Source organism: Ranitomeya imitator, chromosome 3, assembly GCF_032444005.1.
Source record: "Ranitomeya imitator isolate aRanImi1 chromosome 3, aRanImi1.pri, whole genome shotgun sequence".
NCBI classification, from domain to species: domain Eukaryota; kingdom Metazoa; phylum Chordata; class Amphibia; order Anura; family Dendrobatidae; genus Ranitomeya; species Ranitomeya imitator.
Window position 1 is genome coordinate 89,468,996 of NC_091284.1, and position 16,959 is coordinate 89,485,954.

General features: G+C 48.5%; 1 long non-coding RNA gene across 1 annotated transcript in view; it reads right to left on the bottom strand.

The window, feature by feature from the left end:
* Positions 1 to 200: 200 nt before the first annotated feature.
* LOC138672763 (uncharacterized) overlaps positions 201 to 16,959 on the bottom strand; it is a 136,173-nt gene continuing 119,414 nt past the window's right edge. Inside the window, exons 2-3 of the long non-coding RNA XR_011319772.1 lie at positions 1,344 to 1,706; positions 201 to 1,167 (exon numbers count right to left, since the gene is read on the bottom strand). This is a non-coding gene — a long non-coding RNA (uncharacterized lncRNA). The remainder of the gene's footprint in view (positions 1,168 to 1,343; positions 1,707 to 16,959) is intronic.

Below are 16,959 nucleotides of genomic sequence, written 5' to 3' on the forward strand. Positions count from 1 at the left end.
GTAATTACTGTTAAAACTTTCAACAAACTTTAGCAATTACTGCGTTTAAAATTTGTTTGTTAAATTTTAGGGTACCCAAGTTTTTTGTGTATGTTTTTGTTCATCCCAGGTGGTTGACCCCGATGACTGTGATTCGAACCTCATGAGCATAGATTCGACTGCTGTTCGGTCTACAGATGAAATAATGAGGATTCGTGATCAATTTGCTAATTACTTCACACATGAAGGTCTTGTTCCATGGCAAGACATACACGTGTGAAAATGTTGAAGCCTGTTGATATTGGTGAAATGTGTGGGGCAATTCTCTTTTTTTTTTTAGTTTATATAACTTTATCTATTCTAAAAAGTTCAAGTCATTCAAGAATACGAACTTTTATAGTAACAGTTTACTACAAATCTTTTGAAAACATTCCAACCTCATTGTTGGTAGACATTTTAACATATGAGATCCCATAGGGGTTCATGTCTGGAAACAAAATTGTGCAGACAGATGCATGCCTTCACTACACGGTCCACATTTTCAGGTTGCAGTTGCATGCAAGTTAGTAAGATACGCCATTTTAAGGTCAAAATACCAAAGGCACACTCCACATAACGTCTTGCCCGCTCAAGTGATAATTAAAAATGCGTCTTGTGGAGTTTAGACTACGGCTTGAGTCTGGCTTTAGGAGATTGCGTCCGAGTTGGAACGCCTCATCCCCAACTAAAACATAGGGCAAACTTGGGCCTTCGGTCCCTGGAAGAGGCCGTGCTGAGGGTATGTTGAAGTGTTGCTGTACAAACATTTCCCCATGTTGGAGTCTTTGAAGACTCTGGAATCGTTCGTCCGTCCAAATGCACCTATATCCACAGCAACAAAACGGTATCTAGCATCCACAATAGCCATCAATACAATAGAAAATTATTTTTTGTAGTTATAGTATAGGGATCCACTATGCGCTGGTTTCTGAATCTGAATGTGCTTGCCATCCACGGCACCAATGCAATTGGGGAAATTAGCCACATCCTCAAAATGTTTGGAAATCGCTAGCCACATTTCCGCTGTCGGGGTTGGTAGCACAAGTGGTTGCAAGTTGTTCCAAATGGCATCAGAAGTTTCACAAACCAGTTGGCAAATGGTTGATTTCCCCAGTCTTAATTGAAAATGCAGTGACGCAAAAGATTCTCCTGTAGCCAAAAAAAAAATAGCACTATGAACATATTGCTATGATTTTAAAGGACAACTAACAAAAAGGCAAGTTAAAATGGAATGAGACAATTGCCAAAATGTACATAATTATGGCCCACGATAAATTACATCTTGTCTTTGTCAATAGAAGAATGTTAAAAAAAAGGATAATTACCTCAGACTCACCACTAAACGTTGCTCCGCACAAATGCTATCACAGAAAGTGCTGCGCTGATGATGTATCTCATCCTTCACATGCGAGAGCAGAACATTCAAGGTCTGAATTGACATCCGAAGATATAGTTGAAATTTAAAGTGATGATCCCGAAGCTGAACATACAGGGTGTGAAAGGCACCATATGTATTCCGTAATAAATTCACTTCATGGATCCAATATCTCCTTTGAGAACTACGCTTTCTCTGCCGAAGTCGCAACTGCATCAAGCGAAATCTAACAAGCTCAGACACAAACATCTTGCTAGCAGAAGTTCACTCGATGCTTTCAAAATGGAGAATGTGTATGCACCCACACCCGACGCTGACAAAAGGAGAAAAAAAAAGAGAACAACTTTATTGACAGTGACAAACGCAGACAAACGGATGTTTCACGAACGGACATCAGAATGACATAAACACAGTCACGTGATTTAACGCAAGCTACCGTTAACGTGAAGCCAAATTTTCAACAAATTTGGCTCATTTCTGTACATGCGTTTAACGGATCCGTTAAACGGTATGTACTTAATACAATATGAACCTAGCCTAAGGCTACGGTCATACTATCAGTATGTGGTCAGTATTTTACATCAGTATTTGTAAGCCAAAACCAGGAGTGGAACAAATAGAGGAGAAAGCTATAACAGAAACACGTCACCAAGTCTGTATTTTTGACCCACTCCGGGTTTCAGCTAACAAATACTGATGTGAAATACTGACCAAATACTGATAGTGTGACTGTACCCTAACACAGGGGCAGACATATCATTGATGCAACCTGTGCAGCCATATAGTGGCCAAAGAGGTATGGGGAACCATTTCCACTTACAAAGCAGGTGGAATTCTGCATTATGATGAGCTATCGGACTCTAAATGGCCTATATAAAGTTCTTGAACTGGCGGCGGGGCCCTTTATTGTCTGTATCTGCTAATGGTGTAACATGTATAGGGAAATTAATATTGAGAAAATAGTGGTCACCAAACAGTGTGTTAGATTACCCGAACAGCAAAGTTTGGGGTCCTTACCGAATAGTAAAGTTTGGGGTTCTTACCGAACACCTAGTGTTCAGGCACAGACCCCGAATGTGGACGTCTCCAGGAAGTTTGTGTTACTGTTCGGGTTTGGCACCCCGAGCATTGGGTGTTTTGCATGCCCCTACTAACTGGGGCTATTACTAACCCCATAGTTAGATTGTAAAAAAGACACAGCCAGAATAAAATACTTTAATTGAAAGAGAAACACCGTCTGCATTATTTGAAATATCCTCTGATGTCCATATCCCCTGGAAAAACAGAAAGTAATAGACAACCATATCCCTCACCTGTCTGATATGAAGATAATTCATACTGCCCCACGACAATCCAGATGAGTTGAAGAGCATTCAAATCAGTGACCTCCCTCGCAATCAGCCGGAACACACTGACAGGAGTGTAATCGCTCATGCGGTGTCTAATGCTGTGCTGCCATGAGAAAGTTCTCATGCAGCTAGCAGTGCCATAAGTGAGGTCACCAAGCTTCATCTAGTTTGAACATCAGTGACTTTCTCACAGCAGGTTCAGCGCTAGATACTGCAGGAGCGATTAGCCTCACTCTTTCCATTTGCCCTGGTGTGGTGGCAATAGTGGCAAGTGGGTTAATATTTGTGGGGTTGATTTCTACTGGTAGCAGCCATCAAGCTAAAGGGTTAGAAATGGAGAAACATTTATAACACGCTCCCATTACTAACCCCATAGTTAGATTGTAAAAAATACACAGCCAGAATAAAATCCTTGATTTGAAAGAAAAACACAGACTCTTTCATTTGAAATAAAAATAAAAAAGCATAGTTATACTCAAGCGCTGAGCTGCTATGAGAAAGTTCACTGAAGTTCAAACCTGATGAACCCCCAGTGACCTGACTTACAGCACCGCTCGCTGCGTGAAGACTTCCTCACACAGAGAGTGGTGACGTGAGGTCAAGCTATTCAGTTGTGTTTTCCTATGTGCCTCATGTAGGAAATGTCAAAAAGTAACAATGTAATGGGCACCACCTGTGTATTAATGGAGTTCTAGCCAGAATATGTAATCCAAAAAAAAAGAGGAAAACACATATAAAAGATGTTTTGCACTTCCTAAGTTTAAACAATGGAAATCTTAATTAGCCAACAAACTCAAAAACCTAGTCAACACAAATAAAAACATTTCAAATTGGCCAATTGCACCAGAACCTGCTTTCTAGGTAATTGGCACTGGATGACAACATATATGACCATCATGATAACCAGTAGAGCCATGTATATATGATGGATACCTTAGATAAGTATGAATGGACACTACCCCTAAAATGATGTAGTATTCAGTAAAGAACAAAGCAGCAATGTACATGTACAGATAATAAATAATGCAGTAACAAAAGACCCAACGATGGTCCTCATTCCCATACAATGCTTTTACTATGAGCCAATTTACCCGGGTGACTCTGCACATGGCACTTTACTGCATATAGTTATTGCTTACCTTTTTATATTCTTGTGTAAGAGTGTGGGAAGGGAAAGATAAAATTAGTCAACATTCCACAGCAGTCACAACCAAATGCCATCTTTTGGTTGAACCAAAAGACAGGAACTGAAAGATGGGGAGAATATTCCCGGAAGGAAGAGCTTGAAGCAGGAACTCAGTTGTCACCAGGATGTGAGAAGGGGAGGTCACATGAGCAGTGTAACAAGCTTTTGAGCATCCTTGGAGTGGAGCTATCGGATAGCCATTTGATGTTGGATACCAGAGTAGGAGAGACGTCGTTGGTCAAGCACCGAAGTCTAGACTTCGCCGGTCAAGACCCAATGTCCGGACTTTGCCAGTCAAGACTCAACATCTAGACTCCACATGTCAAGCACTAAAGGTTGCACCCTGATCTTTGGACAGAACAGAACGTCTGTTGTGCTAATGAGAAGTCCTGAGTGAATTAGGATGTGACTTCCAACACATACATATGCAGCGCCCCAGAGTCCTGGTCGTTGCAGTAATGTCGTTCTTCCACCTGGGGGAGCGATGTTACGTCTGATGGCACCAAAGGAGTTCACCCTGTCAGGTATCACAGCCACACACACACTTCACATGCCGGCCACCAGGGGGAGCAAAAGGTTCTATCTATTAGGCCTCTCCTCACACTTGGGTAAAACTGGGGGTTTGGTTAGGAAGTGAGTTCAGTTGGAGTTGGAGGCAGTTCTGACTGGAGGGAGAAGGAGATAGTCAGAGGGAGAGGAGAGGAGCAGACTGGGCTCGGCCAAGGAAGGAAAGAAGGACACGGAGCTGCGCCTGCAACCCATGCGGCAGCCTCCTAAGAAAGGACAAGAAAGGAAGTGTGACGTAGTGAGTGAGCACCGAAGTCGTAGCAACAGGAGTAAAACACCAGTGGGATACCATCCGCTCCCACTGAGCGCAGATCCGGTAGCCGGAACACCGAGGGAGTAATAGACTCTACGCTTTACTTCAGAGACCGGCAGGACAGTCGATTCCAAGTTGGCTGCCCGACCTAAGAACCTAAGCAGACAAGGTGGCAACGCGGAGGAGGGGCGACACTAGGGTCCCTATAAAATAGCCTCAGGCCACCACTGTCATACGGGTTTGTCCTATCCATCTGGGGGACAGAGAGTAACAAGAGTGAGGACCCTATGGGAGCTAATGCATGTAGGGACCTAGTACGTTACTGTGCGCAAGGGGAAGGCTACTGATTTCCACCTGGATAAGGGGACTCTGGAATTGCCATCAGACCGGCTGGACTCTGCCTACCCTGTCATCCGGCACTCTGGACGGTGGATGCTGAAGCCTTCAGTAAAGGTAAAGAGACTGCACCCATTGTGTCCTCGTTATTCACCGCGCCTTGCACCACCAACCATCACCATCTACACTTCTGGGAAGCCCTGGGGATATACTTCACCTGTGGGAAGGTATACCATCTAGCTACCATTCCATCACCGCAGCGGACCCCTAAGCAGCGTCGGTCACCCTGACCGAATACCACAGGTGGCATCACGAACACTACCATTATCTACAAACTCTAACCCCTTTTATTGGGCGTCCTTCATAGGGCCACGGTCGGGGTGGGGCCACTGTGACATCCCAGCTGAGGGAACTGAACGACCCGGTACTGACTACCCCATTGCCCTTACGTGGGGGCGATCCAAATCTTGGCGTCACGAACAGGATCTACTTAAGCCTGAAAAATCAGGTCATGTGTGCCTTAGAACTGTGCCAGAATTGCGTTTGAACTGTTTCTGCTGAAAGAACTGTGTATTGCGATTTACCGCAAAGATTCCAGCCAAAATCGCCGCCATTGCCGCGCCACGAGGAGCGCTGGAGAGGAAGGAGGGCGTGCCATGGGAGGAGACCGCAAAAGCGGCGCCAAAAGTAGCAACCACCCTCTCCGACTACGGCTGCAGGATGATGAGCCCAGAAATGCAGGAGCTCAAACCCCAGAAAATGGAGGAGCAGCATGCGAGAACGAGCGAAGATCCCAGAGCAGAGATGGCTACCAGCGGGGACCTGGGAGAGAGCGACTTGCCTTCTTGCGGCCTCAAGTTGTCGGAGGAGGACTATTCGGACATGCCACCGCTAGAGGAGATCGACTTCGTGCAGCTATGGGTGGAACAGTTGCATCGACTGTCACAGCACCACGGCTTTACGGCACCGCGGGTGACGAGGTCCACCCTATCCCGGGAGATCATCCAAGCGGAGCCATCGTCTGTGCCATTAATGGTTGCCACATCTCGGACGGCGGAGCGGCTCGGTGCCGTGGGGACCATGGCCAGTACAGGTATGAAGGATACCGGCACCCCCGAGACCGGGCTGATCCCGGCGGTCGCTCGCCACCCCGCATCTGACCTGTCCCCTGTGCTTCCGGTGCGATGTGGGGTAGTGGTGGTCTCACCCCACCAGACTGGGACGGGGAATATACAAGAGATAGAGCCACCAATCAGGGCCCCCGCCACCGACCACGAAAGATCATCTCCCGTTGGAACCGACTGTGCTGCTTACGAGGCACAAAAGGGAGACATAGTCACGTACAACCGCTATTGGAAAGATGACGGTTGGCGTGCACGAGAAGTGAGAAAAAGTGCCCCCTTAATGTTGTCACCCGATGCCTGGCAGCCTGACTTGATCACCCTCGCAACTACGCAAGACGTGACCGCACAAGCTGATGCGGTGAATACCCTGCAGACCGCATTTGAAGCCCCTGACCTGACCGTGCCAGAGCAACTGATTCATGGAATCAACGCGGACGAGGACATATACACGGATTGTTCGAGGCCAAAGGTTACCAGATACCGTACCGGTCCCTGGATGCAAATGCCCTCAGAACTTCAATAAACCTCGAAAACCTGAAAAAATGTATATAGTTAACTGTTCTTTCTTTGCTGCTTTGAACCCGTTCAGGGTTAATTCTTAAAGGGATCCCTTAGTTTACCCGGGATCCCTATCTTGTTCCAGTTCACCATGGTTTTAAAGGAACATTGGATTCATGGACGGTCAATGGTTCCCGATCTGTCCTCTGTAAATAGTTTGCACCTTCTTAAGGGTGCTCTCTACTGGTTTTACAAGCAAGAAGACTTTGCGAAGACACTGTTCCTGATGATGACGTGAAAGTTTCTATAGTCTTAAAAGTTTGTAACTGAATTGTTGATTGTTTGCACTACCTCAGAAAAGACTAGTTTCTCTCTTAAAGGGAATGTTCGGTTGTTGCACCTTAATAATGTTTACATAGCTGTTAATATGTATCTAGATAGTGATAGAATGTTAATGACGTCCTTTAAATAAAAGTAAGGTTTTAGGAAGAAAAATGCAGTAGACCTGTAGGGCTAGACAGATAGTCCTGCATGTTAAGAAGAAGAATAAAGAAAAGGTTAAAATTGCACATTAAGGGTTAATGATAGTATACCCTTAGAGGGTACTTGCACTTAGTAAGATAGAATAACTGTATGGGTAATTGTATTTCATAGTAAGTTAGTAATTGTTCCCTTTTATAATATGCATAATGTGAATATGTTTTGGTTTGCAACGTTCAAGTGTTCTCACCTCCCATAAAGGGAAGCACTGTTAATCTATTTGTTTAAAGCATATCAAAAATTTTGCATATCTTTTGCTAACCTGTAATTGTTGTGTTCTTTTCCCAGCCCGGGAGTGCTGGATGTAACGGGGGGGGGGGGGGGGGGGGGGCAGTGCAGCGCCCCAGAGTCCTGGTCGTTGCAGTAATGTCGTTCTTCCACCTGGGGGAGTGATGTTACGTCTGGTGGCACCAAAGGAGTTCACCCTGCCAGGTATCACAGCCACACACACACTTCACATCTGTTGGTTGAACCAAAAGACAGGAACTGAAAGATGGGGAGAATATTCCCGGAGGGAAGAGCTTGAAGCAGGAACTCAGTTGTCACCAGGATGTGAGAAGTGGAGGTCACATGAGCAGTGTAACAAGCTTTTGAGCATCCTTGGAGTGGAGCTATCAGATAGCCATTTGATGTTGGATACCAGAGTAGGAGAGACGTCATTGGTCAAGCACCGAAGTCTAGACTTCGCCGGTCAAGACCCAATGTCCGGACTTTGCCAGTCAAGACTCAACATCTAGACTCCACATGTCAAGCACTAAAGGTTGCACCCTGATCTTTGGACAGAACAGAACGTCTGTTGTGCTAATGAGAAGTCCTGAGTGAATTAGGATGTGACTTCCAACATATACATATGCAGCGCCCCAGAGTCCTGGTCGTTGCAGTAATGTCGTTCTTCCACCTGGGGAGCGATGTTACGTCTGATGGCACCAAAGGAGTTCACCCTGTCAGGTATCACAGCCACACACACACTTCACATGCCGGCCACCAGGGGGAGCAAAAGGTTCTATCTATTAGGCCACTCCTCACACGTGGGTAAAACTGGGGGTTTGGTTAGGAAGTGAGTTCAGTTGGAGTTGGAGGCAGTTCTGACTGGAGGGAGAAGGAGATAGTCAGAGGGAGAGGAGAGGAGCCGACTGGGCTCGGCCCAGGAAGGAAAGAAGGACACGGAGCTGCGCCTGCAACCCATGCGGCAGCCTCCTAAGAAAGGACAAGAAAGGAAGTGTGACGTAGTGAGTGAGCACCGAAGTCGTAGCAACAGGAGTAAAACACCAGTGGGAGACCAGCTAGAAGCAGGCTGCCTCCCACTGAGCGCAGATCCGGTAGCCGGAACACAGAGGGAGTAATAGACTCTACGCTTTACTTCAGAGACCGGCAGGACAGTCGATTCCAAGTTGCCTGCCTGACCTAAGAACCTAAGCAGACAAGGTGGCAACGCGGAGGAGGGGTGACACTAGGTCCTTATAAAATTGCCTCAGGCCACCACCGTCATACGGGTTTGTCCTATCCATCTATCCCTATGGGAGCTAATGCACGTAGGGACCTACTACGTTACTGTGCGCAAGGGGAAGGCTACTGATTTCCACCTGGATAAGGGGACTCTGGAATTGCCATCAGACCGGCCGGACTCTGCCTACCCTGTCATCCGGCACTCTGGACGGTGGATGCTGAAGCCTTCAGTAAAGGTAAAGAGACTGCACGCATTGTGTCCTCGTTATTCACCGCGCCTTGCACCACCCACCATCACCATCTACACTTCTGGGAAGCCCTGGGGATATACTTCACCTGTGGGAAGGTATACCATCTAGCTGCCATTCCATCACCGCAGCGGACCCCTAAGCAGCGTCGGTCACCCTGACCGAATACCACAGGTGGCGTTACGAACACTACCATTATCTACAAACTCTAACCCCTTTTATTGGGTGCCCCTCATAGGGCCACGGTCCGGGTCGGGCCACCGTGACATCCCAGCTGAGGGAACTGAAGGACCCGGTACCGAGTACCACATTGCCCTTACGTGGGGGCGATCCACATACGGTACAGGGTGCGGGCCAGGGACATGCTTCAGGGAAAGAAGGGAGCCAGTAAGAGGAACACACTGGGTACCAAGTCACTCACATATGGTGGACTTGTGGCCCAGCGGAAGTACCCCCCATTAGAGCCAGAGTGATTACCAGAGGTGCCTAAGCATACATACAGTGGTGACAGTCCTAGTATGGAGAGTTATGCCAGTTAAGCCTTATTAGTCGCCCCAACCGCTAAATAATAAGTACCAGTGGCGTAGGAAGGGGGGTGCGGGGGGGGCGGTCCGCCCCGGGCGGCACAATGCTGGGGGCGGCCGGCGCTGCAGGAGAAGAAGATAAAAAAAAAAAAAAAAAAAAAAGACGCCCCTTTAAATCTTCGGGCGGCGCCGTCCGCCGCCACGACCAGGGCCAGCTCCCCCCACCCCCGGGTCCCGCCCCCCGCTCTAATACTCACCTCTCCTGGTTCCTGTGGCTTCAGCGTCCTCTGACTCTGCGACGTCTCAGAGCAGAGGGCGCGATGACGTCACTACTGTGCGCGCCGCTCTGCCTCTCTGTCCTGAGCGTCGCAGAGCCGGAGAGACGCTGACTGCACCGGACCTTCCGCTGGGAACGGGAGAGGTGAGGATTTTACTTTTTTTTTTTTTCTTTATGTCTGACTGTCTGGGGCTGGGGCAATGCTGGAGACCATGGGGCAGATTGCTGGACACACTGGGGCAGTACTGGAGACCATGGGGCAGAATGCTGGACACACTGGGGCAATACAGGAGACCATGGGGCAGATTGCTGGACACACCGGGGCAATACAGGAGACTATGGGGCAGATTGCTGGACACACTGGGGCAATACAGGAGACCATGGGTCAGATTGCTGGACACACTGGGGCAATACAGGAGACCATGGGGCAGATTGCTGGACACACTGGGGCAATACAGGAGACTATGGGGCAGATTGCTGGACACACTGGGGCAATACTGGAGACCATGGGGCAGAATGCTGGACACACTGGGGCAATACAGGAGACTATGGGGCAGAATGCTGGACACACTGAATACTGGAGACCATGGGGCAGATTTCAGGACACATTGAGGCAATGCTGGAGACCCTGGGGCAGACTTCTGGACATACTGGGGCAATACTGGAGACAATGGGGCAGATTGCTGGACACACCGGGGCAATACTGGAGACCATGGGGCAGAATGCTGAACACACTGGGGCAATACAGGAGACCATGGGGCAGATTGCTGGACACACTGGGGCAATACTGGAGACCCTGGGGCAGATTGCTGGACACACTGGGGCAATACTGGAGACCCTGGGGCAGATTTCTGGACAGATTGAGGCAATGCTGGAGACCCTGGGGCAGACTTCTGGACACACTGAGGCAATGCTGGACACTGGGGCAGATTGCTGGACACACTGGGGGTAATATACTGGACACACTGGGGCAATGCTGGACACTGGGGGTAATATGCTGGACACACTGGGGCAGACTGCTGGACACACTGGGGAAAGGCTGGACACTGGGGCAGATTGCTGGACACACTGAGGGCAGATTGCTGGACACACTGAGGGCAGATTGCTGGACACACTGGGGTAATATGCTGGACATACTGGGGCAGATTGCTGGACACACTGGGGGTAATATGCTGGACACACTGGGGCAGATTGCTGGACAACATGGGGGTAATATGCTGGACCAGAGGCGTAGCTAGAGCTTTTGCCGCCCGGGGCTGTTCCCGAGTTTGGCGCCCCCCCCCATCCCCCCCCAGCTCAATACACACAAAGGTTACCAAAAATGGTTTTCCTGTTTTGTAGAACTTAAACTGGGCCTAATGGTGTCACCCCCACATGCCACACCTGTGACTTAATACCACCACACCATGACCAGGCCACATAGTGACCGAATAATACTACATACAAGGGACAAATACCACCGCACCATTTCCAGACCACATATTACCACCACATAGTGACTGAATACTACAATACTGATCAGTAATAAAAAAAAAACCACAATACTATCACCATAAGTGCCAGTATTCACAGGAGATCTGTACTTAGTATGCAGTGTCTGTGTAGAGGTAATACAGAGATCGCTGGTGACATTATACACAGGACCTCTATATAGTATACAGTGTATAGTGTCAGTGTATAGGTAACACTGACTCACCAGTGACGTCTCTAGGTGAAGTCCTTCATCTTTCATCCAGCACAGACCACCATCATTCCTTCCAGCCAGGACTCGTTTCTGCAGGAAATAACACAGTTATCTCGAGCTCCGCTTGCAGAACACATTACTTAATTTTTCACAACTTCTACATTACACCACATGAAGAAAAAAAGGTGATATAGTGTCACTCTGCACAGTAACAGGACCGCCCCCCCATTTAAAACAGTATACTCAAAAAATAAAATAAATACATCACTGCAGTAACAATATCCCTTAATTATCCCCTATGGTAATAATATTCCCCACCCTGGCCCCGTTTATCTCATTCCTGGCTCCAGCCATATGTTGTCGTATCCTGCCCTCATGAGTATCCATTCTACCCCATATGATCTCCCCATCCTGCCCCACCAGCCTCCATCGTATCCGTCCTGCCCCATGATCCAATCCTGCCCCGTGTCCCCAATCATGCCCCGTATCTACATTCTGCCCATGCCTCAAGTCCTGCCCCCAGTGTGTCCAGCATATTACCCCCATGTTGTCCAGCAATCTGCCCCAGTGTGTCCAGCATATTACCCCCATGTTGTCCAGCAATCTGCCCCAGTGTGTCCAGCATATTACCCCCAGTGTGTCCAGCAATCTGCCCCAGTATGTCCAGCATATTACCCCCAGTGTGTCCAGCAATCTGCCCTCAGTGTGTCCAGCAATCTGCCCCAGTGTCCAGCCTTTCCCCAGTGTGTCCAGCAGTCTGCCCCAGTGTGTCCAGCATATTACCCCCAGTGTCCAGCATTGCCCCAGTGTGTCCAGTATATTACCCCCAGTGTGTCCAGCAATCTGCCCCAGTGTCCAGCATTGCCCCAGTGTGTCCAGAAGTCTGCCCCAGGGTCTCCAGCATTGCCTCAATCTGTCCAGAAATCTGCCCCAGGGTCTCCAGTATTGCCCCAGTGTGTCCAGCAATCTGCCCCAGGGTCTCCAGTATTGCCCCAGTGTGTCCAGCAATCTGCCCCATGGTCTCCTGTATTGCCCCAGTGTGTCCAGCATTCTGCCCCATGGTCTCCAGTATTGCCCCGGTGTGTCCAGCAATCTGCCCCATTGTCTCCAGTATTGCCCCAGTATGTCCAGAAGTCTGCCCCAGGGTCTCCAGCATTGCCTCAATGTGTTCTGAAATCTGCCCCATGGTCTCCAGTATTCAGTGTGTCCAGCATTCTGTCCCATAGTCTCCTGTATTGCCCCAGTGTGTCCAGCATTCTGCCCCATGGTCTCCAGTATTGCCCCAGTGTGTCCAGCAATCTGCCCCATAGTCTCCTGTATTGCCCCAGTGTGTCCAGCAATCTGCCCCATGGTCTCCTGTATTGCCCCAGTGTGTCCAGCAATCTGACCCATGGTCTCCTGTATTGCCCCAGTGTGTCCAGCAATCTGCCCCATAGTCTCCTGTATTGCCCCGGTGTGTCCAGCAATCTGCCCCATGGTCTCCTGTATTGCCCCAGTGTGTCCAGCATTCTGCCCCATGGTCTCCAGTACTGCCCCAGTGTGTCCAGCAATCTGCCCCATGGTCTCCAGCATTGCCCCAGCCCCAGACAGTCAGACATAAAGAAAAAAAAAAAAAGTAAAATCCTCACCTCTCCCGTTCCCAGCGGAAGGTCCGGTGCAGTCAGCGTCTCTCCGGCTCTGCGACGCTCAGGACAGAGAGGCAGAGCGGCGCGCACAGTAGTGACGTCATCGCGCCCTCTGCTCTGAGACGTCGCAGAGTCAGAGGACGCTGAAGCCGCAGGAACCAGGAGAGGTGAGTATTAGAGCGGGGGGCGGGACCCGGGGGTGGGGGGAGCTGGCCCTGGTCGTGGCGGCGGACGGCGCCGCCCGAAGATTTAAAGGGGCGTCTTTTTTTTTTTTTTTTTATCTTCTTCTCCTGCAGCGCCGGCCGCCCCCAGCATTGTGCCGCCCGGGGCGGACCGCCCCCCCCGCACCCCCCTTCCTACGCCACTGTGCTGGACACACTGGGGCAGATTGCTGGACAACATGGGGGTAATATGCTGGACACACTGGGGGCAGGACTTGAGGCATGGGCAGAATGTAGATACGGGGCATGATTGGAGACACGGGGCAGGATTGGATCATGGGGCAGGACGGATACGATGGAGGCTGGTGGGGCAGGATGGGGAGATCATATGGGGTAGAATGGATACTCATGAGGGCAGGATACGACAACATATGGCTGGAGCCAGGAATGAGATAAACGGGGCCAGGGTGGGGAATATTATTACCATAGGGGATAATTAAGGGATATTGTTACTGCAGTGATGTATTTATTTTATTTTTTGAGTATACTGTTTTAAATGGGGGGGCGGTCCTGTTACTGTGCAGAGTGACACTATATCACCTTTTTTTCTTCATGTGGTGTAATGTAGAAGTTGTGAAAAATTAAGTAATGTGTTCTGCAAGCGGAGCTCGAGATAACTGTGTTATTTCCTGCAGAAACGAGTCCTGGCTGGAAGGAATGATGGTGGTCTGTGCTGGATGAAAGATGAAGGACTTCACCTAGAGACGTCACTGGTGAGTCAGTGTTACCTATACACTGACACTATACACTGTATACTATATAGAGGTCCTGTGTATAATGTCACCAGCGATCTCTGTATTACCTCTACACAGACACTGCATACTAAGTACAGATCTCCTGTGAATACTGGCACTTATGGTGATAGTATTGTGGTTTTTTTTTATTACTGATCAGTATTGTAGTATTCAGTCACTATGTGGTGGTAATATGTGGTCTGGAAATGGTGCGGTGGTATTTGTCCCTTGTATGTAGTATTATTCGGTCACTATGTGGCCTGGTCATGGTGTGGTGGTATTAAGTCACAGGTGTGGCATGTGGGGGTGACACCATTAGGCCCAGTTTAAGTTCTACAAAACAGGAAAACCATTTTTGGTAACCTTTGTGTGTATTGAGCTGGGGGGGGGATGGGGGGGGAGGGCGCCAAACTCGGGAACAGCCCCGGGCGGCAAAAGCTCTAGCTACGCCTCTGATAAGTACAGTATGTGCAAATAGAATGCTGAATAAGGTATCACATTTAATGTAGTAAGTGTCATAATATAGTGTGTTAGTCTTATTGTTATTACCAAAAATATCTTGTGTACTTGTATATACATATATATATACCTATAGCTAAATGTTATTTTTGTTAGACAATTAAATAGTGTTGCTTGACTACCAATGCATTCTCATTGTCCATGGTGTTGCATCCTAGTTACCTGTCCACACTTGTCTAGGTTTTTGTGTTTGTTATTTAAGGCTACGTTCACACTAGCGTTGCGCCGCCCTGCGTCGGCGACGCAACGCGCGACGCACGCAAAAACGCGCGCAAACGCACGCAAAAACGCGCACGTTTTGCGACGCGTGCGTCGTTTTTTGACCAAAATCGGACGCACAGAAAATGCAACTTGTTGCATTTTCTTGCGTCCGACGCTAGCGTCGAAAACGACGCAAGTGTCAAAAAACGCCACCCAAAAAACGCACGCGTCCCCTATGTTAAACATAGGGGCGCGTCGCCGCTGCGTCGCCGCTGCGTCGCCGGCGCAACAGCGACGCACATTGGCGGAACGCCAATGTGAACGTAGCCTTAAGATTTACATTGTTTAAATTTAGGAATCTTTTCTATGTGTCTTTTCTTTTAATCATGAATGAAATGTGGCACAAGGCCTTTTTGAAAAATTCAGATCAACAAGAATGGAAAAAAACCTGACTAATAATCCTGAGAGAGTCCAGAAGTGGTAGGAATAGTATGAAATAATCATGTATGTGTCTGTTAGACATCGGTGCAGTGACATAGTGTATAAACAGTAAAGCACGCAGCACTGTGCAGGGATAGACTATATGGACTGTAACGTGTCATGTACAGAATACAAGTTTTATAACAGCACATTACGTTTAAGGAGTTAGTATTTTACCTAACACTTCTCATATATCTTAAAGGGAACCTGCGATGTAAAAAAATGCTATTGACCTGCAGATATGGGATTAATCGGAAGATTGATAGGGTTCTGAAGCTGCCTGTCGTCTGTGCTGAGAGCTCCGCTGCCAGAAGGAAATTAAATTTATTCTTCCTGGCCCAAGGCTGCCAGGCAATAAGTTATTTTCCTCCAGGCAACAGGGCTCTCAGTGCTGACGACGTGCAGCTTCAGAACACTATTAACCTGCAAATTAACACCATATCTGCAGGTTAAGGCCATGTTCACACAGTGCGTTTTTTACTGCGGAACCGCAGCGGTATTGCCGCTGCGGTTCCGCAGCAGTTTTCCATGCAGGGTACATAACAATGTAACCCTATGGAAAACAGTCACTGCTGTGCACATGGTCCGTAATTTCGAATAGCTGCGGCAAAAAAGAAGGAGCATGTCACTTCTTTTTCCTGAACCGCAGCGGTTCTGCACCCATAGACCTCCATTGTGAGGTCAAAATCGCAGTAAAACCCGCAGATCAAAAATATATCTGCGGGTTTTACTGCGATTTGATGTGCAGAACCGCTGCAGCAGGAAGTGCGGGGGAGCGGGCGGAAGTGCGTGGGCGGAGTGTGGCTGCCCCCCCGTGCTCCGATCCCGCCCCCCCGTGCTCCGATGCCCCCCCCCGTGCTCCGATGCCCCCCCCAGTGCTCCGATGCCCCCCCGTGCCCTAATCTCCCCCCCTTATACTTACCCGGCGTCCCGGTGTCCGTCCGGCCGTCTTCTCCCTGGGCGCCGCCATCTTGCAAAATGGCGGGCGCATGCGCAGTGCGCCCGCCGAATCTGCCAGCCGGCAGATTCGCTCCAAAGTGCATTTTGATCACTGAGATATAACCTATCTCAGTGATCAAAATAAAAAAATAGTAAATGACACCCCCCCCCACTTTGTCACCCCCATTGGTAGGGACAATAAAAAAATTAAGAATTTTTTTTTTTTCACTAAGGTTAGAATATGGGTAGGGGTAGGGTTAGGGGTAGGGTTAGGGGTAGGGGTAGGGTTAGGGTTAGGGTTAGGGTTAGGGTTAGGGGTAGGGTTAGGGGTAGGGTTAGGGTTAGGGGTAGGGTTAGGGGTAGGGTTAGGGTTAGGGGTAGGGTTAGGGGTAGGGTTAGGGTTAGGGGTAGGGTTAGGGGTAGGGTTAGGGTTAGGGGTAGGGTTAGGAGTAGGGTTAGGGGTAGGGTTAGGGTATTTTCAGCCATTTTAGCCCTAAAAAGCTTCCTAGGAAACACACAGTCTCTGCATAGAAAACTGCATAAAAAAAGGATAAAAAAAGCATCAAAAAACGCATCAAAAAACGCATCAAAAAAGGACAAAAAAAGGACCAAAAAAAGGACCTGCGTTTTCTGCCAAGAGCTGCAGTTTTTTAAAAAAACTGTCCTGAAAAAAAAAGGATGGAAATCCTGAACGTGTGAACATACCCTAATAGTGTTTTTTTTACATGACAGGTTCCCTTTGAACAGCAGTGTTTTCATAAAATGAAGCTGATATACTTTTTTGCTTAGATCTTAAAAAATCTGGAAAATTGGGC